The following is an 11804-nucleotide window of genomic DNA, read 5'->3' on the forward strand; positions in this document are numbered from 1 at the left end:
TTCACTCAAATCACTTTGAGAGATAGTGAATTTGTGAGCAGAGTATTTCAACAACCTCAATAGCCAATTGCATTTCATTTGCATTCAAAAGGAAGGCTCATAGGTTGTATTGTAAGTTGTTATTTCTTTTGTGTAAAAGGAAGGACTCCTTGGTGTAAAGGAGTTGTTTGCTTTCAGTTGGGTTGTTACTGAAAGTGGGACCGGTTTATGGTCTGTGTGATCTTGTAGTTTACAAGGTTGATAGTGGAAATCTCAAGCTAGTTTTTGCTTGGGGACTGGATGTAAGTCGGGTTTGACCGAACCAGGATAAAATCTTGTGTTCTTTGTGTGTTTGCTTTGAGATTGGCAAAATCATTCAATATTCCGCAGAAATTTTGAAAAGCACTATTCACCCCCCCTCTAGTGCTTGTTGCCTCGATCCTAGTGCACTTTCATTTGGTATCAGAGCACACGTTTGCTATTACTTTGATTTGACCATCATCTAGCATGGCAACTACAACATCTCAACACAAAGAAGGAAGCTCCTCTGTTCGTCCTCCTCTCTTCGACGGAACAAACTATGGATACTGGAAAGTAAGAATGACAATATTCCTGCAATCCATGGATCTCGATATCTGGAGAGTTGTTTCAGAAAAGTACCAAACTCCATCAACTGATTTCAGCCGATGGACCGATGAAGAAAAGAAGACTGCTTCACTGAATGCCAAAGCCATGAATGCATTATATTGTGGCGTTGACAAGGTAGAATTCAATCGCATCTCTCAATACTCTACAGCTAATGAAATCTGGCATACTCTTCTCGTGACACACGAAGGTACGTCAAAGGTAAAGGAATCTAAAATTGCTTCTTTAGTTCATAAATTTGAATTGTTCAAAATGAAGCAAAATGAATTTATATCGGACATGGTAACTAGAATGACCGATATAACTAACACTTTGAAATCCCTTAGAAAAGAATATTCACAAGTGGATTTAGTCAAAAAGATTCTAAGGTGTTTAACTCCTGAATGGGAAAGAAAAACCACTGCTATTGAAGAAGCAAATGATCTCAATACTCTCACTCTTGAAGACTTAGTTGGTAACCTAATGGCATATGAGGTCCAACTTCAAGACAGACAAGAAGAAGAGCCTAAAAAGAAGTCTCTTGCTTTTAAGGCTACTTCTGACTCAGAAAATTCAGAAGAAGATGAAGATGAAGATGAATATATTGCCTTCATCACAAGGCAATTCAGAAGATTCATCAAAAAGGGAAGATTTCAAAGAAAGGCAAAGAAAGTAGATTCTTCCATTCCCAATGAAGTAAAGTGCTTTAACTGCAAAAAGGCAGGACATATCAAGAAAGATTGTCCTCTTCTCAAAATCAAGCCCAAGGACCAATTCAAGAAAAAAAAGGCATTTCAAGCCTGTTGGGATGATAGTGACTCCTCTTCCGATGAAGAATCAAATGAAGAAGTCGCCAACATGTGTTTTGTAGCACAAGAAGATTCGGTAAGTCAATTTCACTATGATGAGTTATTTGAAGCATTTAATGTTTTATATGCTAAATTTAAGAGTCTTAGTTCTAAAAATAAAGAGTTAAAAACTGAAAATTTAACTCTTGACTCTCAAAATAAAGTATTACTTCAAGAAATAGAAGATCTCAAGAAGGAAAATTCTTGCCAAGCACTTGAGATAAAAGAAATTGGAGTTAGAACCAATCTCTTACAAAATGAAATATTTAGTCTTAAAGAAAAGTCAAATGATCTTCTTTCTATAGTGACCAAATTCACAAATGGTCAAGAGAATCTAGAAAAACTTCTCGGTTCTCAAAGATGCTCGGTTAATAAAACCGGATTGGGATATAGCTTCTTTGATACTCAAAATAGACCAAACCTTGTGGTGAAAAATCAAAGACATTATTCTCAACCTTTTGTTCATAGAACTAAACTTTCTAGTTCTAATAGAAATGCATCTAAATATGATTGTTCTAGACATGTTTATTCTAAATCTTTTTATAGAAAGAATACTTATTATCAAAGGAAACCAAAATCCAAATGGATATGGGTTCCTAAGACTAACTCTCATGGACCCGAAAATAGAAAGGGGTCAAATGCTCTGTTGTCTGATTTTGTTGTAGGTACACAACATAAGGAGCAAATGGATATTGGACAGCGGCTGTTCCAAACATATGATTGGAAGGCCGGAGTTATTTTCCACCCTCCAAAATAAGGATGGAGGAACCGTCACCTTTGGTGACAATAACAAGGGAAAAGTGATAGGTATTGGTAATATTGGTAATCCAAAATTTCCCTTGATAGAAAATGTTCTTTTAGTGGATGGTTTAATGCATAATTTAATATCTATTAGTCAATTATGTGATAAAGGTTTTCATGTTTCTTTTGAAAATGATTTATGCTTAATTTCTGATTTTCAATCTAAAAAGATCATTTTTAAAGGTAAAAGAAGAAACAATGTGTATGAACTATATCTAGATGAATTACCTTCTTTTAATGAAAAATGTTTTATTGTTTCAAATGAAATTCAATGGTTATGGCACAAGAGACTTGGACATGTTAATTTTAAAATTATTTCAAAATTATCCAAGAATGATCTTGTAAGAGGCCTACCTAGAATACCATATAAAAAGGATCACTTATGTGATGCTTGTCAAAGGGGTAAACAAATTAAGAGTTCTTTTAAAGCTAAAGATATAGTTTCAACAAAACGTCCTCTGGAACTTTTACATTTAGATCTATTTGAACCATCTACAATTCAAATGTTGAATGGTAGCAAGTATGCTTTTGTTATAGTAGATGATTATTCTCGGTTTACATGGGTGATTTTTCTAAAAAGCAAAAATAATGCTTTTTCAGAATTTTCTAAACTTTGTAGAAGAATTACAAATGAAAAATCTACATCTATTATTAAAATTCGTAGTGATCATGGTGGTGAATTTGAAAATGAATCTTTTCTAAAGTTTTGTGATTTACATGGTATATCTCACAACTTTGCTTTTCCTAGAGCGGCTCCACAAAATGGAGTTGTTGAAAGAAAGAATAGAACTTTGCAAGAATGTGCTAGAACCATGCTTCAAGATAAAAATTTACCAAAATATTTTTGGGCTGAAGCAATTAATACAGCATGTTATGTCTTAAATCGTGTTCTTATTCGACCAATTTTACATAAAACATGTTTTGAATTGTATGATGATCGTATACCAAAGATCTCATATTTCAAAATTTTTGGTAGTAAATGTTTCTTGTTAAATACCAAAGATAATCTTGATAAGTTTGATTCAAAATCAGATGAATCAATATTTCTTGGATATTCTTCTAGAAGTAAAGCATATGGTATTTTCAATAAAAGAACATCTTGTATTGAAGAATCTCTATATGTTGCATTTGATGAGAATTGTGAGCAGGTTATACCTCTAAGCGAAGAAGAAGAAGCAATACTTCAAGAAGAACCCTTGATAGAGAGTACTTCTCAAGAAAATATTCCTCTTCAACCGGTTTGGAAAGAAGTTCCTAATCATCCACATGAACAAGTTATTGGTGAAATAAAAAGTGGTGTCCTAATTAGAAGGCAGTTAGAAAAATATATTGCAAATGTTGCTTTCATATCTAAATTAGAACCAAAGAATATCAATGAGGCATGTAATGATGAATTTTGGCTTTTAGCCATGTCTGAAGAACTTAACCAATTTACTAGGAATGATGTTTGGGATCTAGTTGATAGACCAAAGGATCATCCAGTAATTGGAACAAGATGGGTCTTCCAAAATAAGCTGGATGAAAATGGTGAAGTCATTTGTAACAAAGCAAGGCTAGTGGCACAAGGCTATAATCAAGAAGAAGGCATAGATTTTGATGAAACCTATGCACCAGTGGCTCGATTAGAGTCAATTCGTATGATGCTTGCTTTTGCTAGTTACATGAACTTCAAGTTATATCAAATTGATGTTAAGAGTGCATTCTTAAATGGACACATCAATGAAGAAGTTTATGTAGAGCAACCTCCAGGCTTTGAAAATGAGAAATATCCAGAAAAAGTCTACAAATTGAAAAGAGCTTTGTATGGACTCAAACAAGCACCAAGAGCGTGGTATGAAAGACTACGAAATTTTCTAGAACAATCTGGTTTTTCCATTGGTCGGGTAGACTCCACTTTATTTATTAAACATTTTAATTCAGATATTCTTATTGTGCAAATTTATGTTGATGACATAATATTTGGTTCTACTAATGATTCTCTTTGTAAAGAATTTGCTAAGGCTATGCAGGAAGAGTTTGAAATGAGCTTGATGGGCAAATTAAACTACTTCCTTGGACTTCAAATAAAGCAAACTGAAGAAGGAATCTTCATCAATCAGGTTAAGTATACAAAAGAACTTCTCAAGAGATTTGGGATGGACTCATCGAAATCAAGAAGGAATCCTATGAGTACAACTACTTCTCTTGATAAAGATGAAAATGGTAAAAGTGTAGATACTAAGCTCTACAGAGGTATGATCGGATCTCTATTATACTTAACTGCTAGTCGACCTGATATTATGTTTACTGTTTGTATGTGTGCAAGATTTCAAGCTAATCCAAAGGAATCTCATTGAACTGCAGTAAAACAAATTCTTCGTTATTTGAAAGATACTTCAGATTTCGGTTTGTTTTACCCAAAATCATCTTCCTTTGATTTAGTTTCATATAGTGATGCAGATTTTGCAGGAAGTAAATCTGATCGCAAGAGTACTAGTGGAACTTGTCATTTCTTGGGAAATTCTTTAGTCTCTTGGTTTAGTAAAATGCAAAATTCAGTATCACTCTCAACAACTGAAGCTGAATATATAGCGGCTAGTTTAGCATGTTCACAAGTACTTTGGATGAAACAGACCTTAAAAGATTTTGGTTTAAACTACTCCACAACAACTATTTATTGTGATAACACTAGTGCTATAAATCTTTCGAAAAATCCTATTCAGCACAAAAGAACTAAGCATATTGAAGTTAGACATCATTTTTTAAGAGATCATGTGTTAAAAGGAGATATTTCGTTAAATTTTATTTCCACTAAAGAACAACATGCCGATATCTTTACTAAACCTCTTAAAAATGAAGATTTTATGAGAATTAGGAGAGAACTAGGTATTTGCTCGTTTTTGGATTTATAAAAATGCTGATTTTTGAACAAAATCTCAAAATCGCACTATTTTAGTCGACCGATAAAATTCTAGTCGACTGGTGTTTTTATATTTTGGAATATATCGCATCATATTAGTCGACCGATATAGTTCTAGTCGACTGATGATATTTTTAGAATAAGTCACACTTTTTTAGTCGACCGATAAAGTTTTAGTCGACTAAATTTTTTTTTTTAAATTTTAAGTGAAGGGACCCGACACCCCTTGGATTTTTTTTAAAACCCATTTTTTTTTTAAAGAGGCATCGTTTCACTTCGTACCTTTTCGTTTTTTTTTTTAAAAAAAAAAAAAACCCTTAAACCGAAAACCCCTCTTTCTCTTTTGCCTCTCTCTCTCTCTCTTCCGAAAAACCCTCGGAGTGTCGTTCGACTCCATCATCGCCGGGATTTTCTTACCATAACAGGGAGACGCCAGAATCTTCTGGACGTGATCTTCAAACGCTGGAATCCTCTTGTAGTGACTGGCGCATCTTCAAAAACACGTCGGAACTCTCTTGCCGTGACAGTGCATTGCCGGAATATCCTTTTGGCCGACCTCTCCTTGCCGTCAGCCACCGCATCGTCCTTTGTTTTTGATCGTCGGAAAGCTTTTTCCCCTTGTCGAACGTCATTTTGAAGCCGACATTTTGGTAACCATGCCTCGCACGAAGTCTGCATCTACAAAAGGTTTAGGTTCTCCTCCTCCTACACCTACTTCAAGACATGGTTTTTCACTAAGATTACTTCGCAATCCTCTTCTCTATGACACTTTTGGATCAATTTCTGCACTACCTATTTTACCAGGCCGAAATGTTCTATTTCACTTGTTTTCTCGTTACAAAATAAGAGAATTATTTCCTGGTATTTCACATCTTTTTGATGCTTGTGCAGATACCCTTCACTATCCTTTTCTTATTCACTTGTTTTACACTAATTTACAAATGAATAATGAAACTAGAGTTTTGTCTTCTCTTGTTCGTGATGTTGAAATCGAGTTTGATTCGAAATTACTTGGAGAAATTCTTGAAATTCCACCTTCAGACACTCTTTTCAACACTATTGAATTGAATGATGAAAGAGTTTTTGAACAAATTCTTCTTCCAGAAGCACCTCACTGCCCTCCTTTCAAAAATACTAATCTTCAAACTCGTGCACGCATTGCTGGACGAATCCTTGCCCACAATGTTCTACCCAAAACTGGTTCTTTTGATTATTATTCCACAGATCAATCTACGGCTCTTTATGTTTTATTTGGAAATATTTCTGTCAACTGGGCCAATGTATATTTTACAAACTTGTGGAAACAAAAACCTTTTCTTCCTTATGGTTGTCTTTTAACCCGTATTTTTAGACATTTCAAAGTTCCTTTAACAAATGAAAAATACATTGAGCAAAAAGAGTTCTTTGATCAAACAATTTTTTAAAAGAATGAAAATTAAATATCTGCCTCCCTTAAATGTTGATCAAACTGAACCATCTGATCCTAATGAACCATCTATTTCTGAACCTTCACCTTCTGCGACACCTTCATCTCACGCAAAAAGAAAGAAATTTTCAACAAATCAAGACCATGATGAAATTATGCAGAGACTGGAAGCTTTGGAGCTGCATCAACACACCTTTCGTGAAGATGTGACTCAACAACTTGCTTCAATTCAGAAGGATGTAACTGCCATTAAGGATTTGCTAAACTCTCTTTTCTGATCTTTGATCTTTGAAAAACTTACTTTATGGGTTGTAATATTTTTAAACTTGTATCTCTATTTTGCTTATGCTATTTTTGCCCTTACTCTTTTTTTATTCTAACAAAGGGGGAGAAAAAGATAAAGATAAATAAAGATAGCATTACATTGAAATTGCAGGAGATCTTGAGAAAAAGATGATAGCAATTACATTACAGGAGATCTTGCATGAGAAATGCAAAATTAAGAGAAAAAGAAAGCTTTAAATGAATGTATTTCTAAATGCATGAAGAAATGATGAATGGAATTGCAAACCAATCAATATGTGATATATGTGCTTTAAATGTGCTAACTTTTAATGTTTTGCAGCATATTGATAGGGGGAGTAAAATCCCCATCTATGCATCTAAATGCTTCATCTTTGATTAAGTTTGTCATCATCAAAAAGGGGGAGATTGTTACGACAATGAAGCCATACATGGTACTTCAAGTACAAGGTTTTGATGATGAGCAAGTGGAATCAACTGTATTTCAGCTAAGGCTATGAAGAAATTGAAGAATTCGGTGAAGAATCCTTGAAGACTAGTGTGCAAATGTTTAATTCATTAAAAGTCTTAGATTCTTGTAAGAGCCTTACTTAGAGTGCATATTTAGGTTGCATTTCACCTTAAAAGTCTTTAGAAAAACTTTTCTAAAAGAAAATCTTTTGAAAATCTTTTTAGAAAACTCTTTTCTTAAATTTTCATGTTTATTAGTCGACCAATAGACTTATCAGTCGACTAATCTTTTCGCGCCATATTTTCTAAAAAGTCATTTTTGTCAAATTAGTCGACCGAAGGTTTTATCAGTCGACTGTACAGAATGCATGTTTTCTAGAAAATTAGCAGCAGTCGACTAATGGTTTTATCAGTCGACTGAACAGAACATGTGTTTTCTGAAAATTTAGCAGCAGTCGACTAATGCTTTTTATCAGTCGACCGAACAGAATGTTTGCTTTTCAGAAGATTTTAGCAGCAGTCGACTAAAAGGTTTTTCAGTCTACTGATGATATTATCAGTCGACTAACTTTTCTTAAGTCGACTAAGTTTCAAAAGTTTAGATTTTCAAACGGCTCGATTAACAGATCAGTCGACCGACGATAACTGTCAGTCTACTAATAACTAACTATTAGTCGACTAACTGATGTTTCAGTCGACTAATTTTGCTGTTTTCCTCAAACTTCAAAAAGGCGTGTCTTTTCATTTTTCAAACGTTTTGATCGTTCAAATTGGACAGTTTTGACACCCTTTCATACTCTCAACGTATGGAATATTTTAACTATAAATATGAGTGCATTCTACACTCAAAAATATAAAATTCAATAGAATTACCTTGAATTACTTCTTGCTTTTCACTCCTATTCATTCAAGTATTTGTTTTCTCACTCACGTGATATTTTCACTTCAGTTTTTCACTCAAATCACTTTGAGAGATAGTGAATTTGTGAGCAGAGTATTTCAACAACCTCAATAGCCAATTGTATTTTATTTGCATTCAAAAGGAAGGCTCATAGGTTGTATTGTAAGTTGTTATTTCTTTTGTGTAAAAGGAAGGACTCCTTGGTGTAAAGGAGTTGTTTGCTTTCAGTTGGGTTGTTACTGAAAGTGGGACCGGTTTATGGTCTATGTGATCTTGTAGTTTACAAGGTTGATAGTGGAAATCTCAAGCTGGTTTTTGCTTGGGGACTGGATGTAGGTCGGGTTTGACTGAACCAGGATAAAATCTTGTGTTCTTTGTGTGTTTGCTTTGAGATTTGCAAAATCATTCAATATTCCGCAGAAATTTTGAAAAGCACTATTCACCCCCCCTCTAGTGCTTGTTGCCTCGATCCTAGTGCACTTTCACTTAATCCATCAAAACTATTAACTGTGGATAATATAAGTAACACTATTCAAATATATGCAGATTAGCTATCTGCAAATCCTGAAACTTATTATATATTCACAACAAAGTTCATAGGCCATCATGCATATAGGAAACATGTAGGACAAACAAGAGTTTGAAAAATCAACGAAAAAAATGCAAGAAACAAAATTGGAAAATGACTAAACTAAATCAGGAACTATTATACAGGAAACCGAAACATTTGAAAACAGGAAAAACAGGAAATCAGTTTTTAAACTGAAAATTGAAGTCACCTAAGACAAAAAATGTTGTTGTGTTTTGTACCAGGGAACAAAACACAACAACTTAACCATTGCCTGCAGTCAATTGCTGCAGGATTCCCACAACAGAAACTTGTTATCTGGAGGATTGAATTTATTTCTCATCTTAACCCTCCAGCAGTCTTCCAAACCAGAAACAAAAAAATACAATTCCTGTAAGTCCCAAGGCTTCTTTAACACAAGCATCGTCAATGTTGATAGCAGCCAAGTTAAAGATCCCAAAAAAAAAAAGGCACCAAGCATAACAAAGCGAAAGTGGCAATATGAATATACAGGTTTCCAAAAAAAACAAAACATGTAATGAGTGAATGAGAATGTAAAAGCAATGAAGGAATGAAATGCTATGCTATAACAAATGAACCAAAGAAAGAGCATGAAATCAAACATTAAACAAAAATTAAGAAAAACAACAAAACAAGCAAATCCACACAGCAACATAAGGAATTAAATGACCTTGTAGATCCCTTGCACTATATGCATCTTATAATCAGCAAATAAGAATCGTTCCTTACTGTTAGGCTGAAGAAAGATAGGGAGCAGCTCCACAGGAAACGTCCCACAGCCCCATTAGAATTGAAAGGCTTGAAGCTTCTTACGTTGATGGACCCCCTGCAGCTTATGGATTCCCTGCAACTTATGGATGCCCTGTTGATGGGCTGAAGGAAGATGGGCAGCAACATTGGATTTCCTCTGCTGCTGGGGCTTCTACTGGGCTGAGAATGGATGACTTCACGCTGGGTTGAAAATGGATGAAGACGTGGTTCCCCTGTGGCTGGGCTGCAGGAAATGGAAGCACGTTGGCTGAAGGTGGAAGAGCTCCACGCTGAATGGCTTCTCCTGCGGCTGGATTGAGGGAAAGGTGGGCTGAAGGAAGATGGGTAGGAGCTGTTGGGTCCTCTGCTGATGGACTGAATGAAATGGGTAAAGAAGTTGTTGGGCTTAAGAAAGAGAGGGAAAAGCGATGGCTTTCTTCTGCTGGACTGAAATAGGTGCAGAGACGGCTGGGCTGAAGAGGATGAAGCTGGTGGTGGTGGAAGATCTGCGGCTGGGGCTGAAGAAAGATCGGATGGGCCACCTCACCCTTCTGAGCCAAAAACCTGAGAGTATGAGTATGATGCTAGTTCAAAGGCGGGTCCCGCTCCATTTTTTTGAAGATACGTGATAAAACATTATTTGTTTTCAAGAATTTGGAAAAATTGGGTTTTTAGGGCAAAAAAAAATATGGATAAATGTAAAAAAAAATTGTAAAGAGATTTAAAATCTTTTGCAAAAAGTTTTGAGATAAAATCTTTAAAATCAATATCCAAATATCCAGATTGTTTTTCTTCAGAAAAAATTTTGTAATTCAAAGTCCTGGGGGTAAAATGGGAAAATTTGGTAATTTTGAATACCTAGGGTTTTAAAAATCAATTTGAAAAAGTTTAAAAATCAAATCTGGATGGACAATTTTGAAAATCAGGAGTTTTGGATCTCAAAATGACATGTTGTGCAGTGAAATGATGCAATGCTATGCAAAGACATGTTCTATGAAATGTCACTCTGAGCTCGGACTTGCAAATTTTTGCTTTTTGTCCAGAAAAAGGATTTTGAAATTTTGCCATTTGAAGATGTCTCTGAACCTAAATATGGAAATTTTGAGGCTCAAGAATGAAATTTTGGACTTTCTGTAAGGTTCAATCTTGAAAATGACCATTTTGCCCTTCATTGCTTCTAGAGAACTGAAATGTGCCGATTGAGGGCAATGTCAAGAAGGTGAGTGAAAATTTGGGGTGTTTACAACTTCCGAGGGAGATTTTCCAGATTGTCATCCCCATCTAAGCCATGGTAAAAATCTTCACCAGAGTAAGTCTGCTTGCCTTTGCTTTTGGCCTGAATATCTTTGATGGCCTGATTCATTTCTTTCATCTGCTCTTATATCAGATCATTAGCCAGAATGGGTTTGTTTATTGATCGGGCTCTGCAGCGGTCTTTACAAACTGCGGCGAAAGATTCTGATGATAAACAAACTGTTCTTCCTTTTCTGATTTCTTAGAAGGGGTGTCAGGCTGCACTTTCTTTCTGACGATCCTCACCGGTTTTTTCACAGCTTTCTTCTTTGGTTTGCTCTTCGGAGCGACCTCCTTCTGACTGGCCTCAGCTTGTTCTGACATCATTTTAGTCATCATTCTCTTGAACAGGTTGTACATGGCAGGATCTATATCATCGGTTTGGTTCTGATTCTGCCCTCTAACTGACTTAGGAGAGCTCGTTGTCTCGGCTTTGCTGTCGCTGTGCTGAGGGGCAGTCTCCTTTTCGGCTCTTGTTTGAACCATCTTGCCAATGCCAGTGATTTCTGCAGAGATAAAGGAATGGTTAGAGCTCAGAGGAATTTTTGAAAAATGGGGCCTTTTTGAGAAAAGAACAAGAAAAGAGGAATTGACAGACAAGTTATCCCATCACCAGGGATCGGGTCATCACAAATTTTGCGATAATTGTGTCACCATTTTGCGACAACAAAAATGTGCCTTATGACCTAGCCGAGGTCGTCCATCACGATGGGAGATAATCGAAGGAGAATATAAGAAAGAAGTCTCATCACCAGGGATGAGGTCGTCACGGGGATCGTGATCATATAAAAATGGAAGAATAAAATTTGGCCATAAAGAGTTTTTTATTAAAACAACAGTTGCATTTTTATTGATGACAAAATTTAAATACAATGAGAAGGTGGGCAGACAGTTTGCCACCATTCTCGATATTCTGAAGATACATTAGGACCAGAAAACAT

The sequence above is a fragment of the Nuphar pumila genome, chromosome 7, assembly GCF_984573655.1.
Source record: "Nuphar pumila chromosome 7, dmNupPumi1.hap1.1, whole genome shotgun sequence".
Classification (NCBI taxonomy): Eukaryota; Viridiplantae; Streptophyta; class Magnoliopsida; order Nymphaeales; family Nymphaeaceae; genus Nuphar; species Nuphar pumila.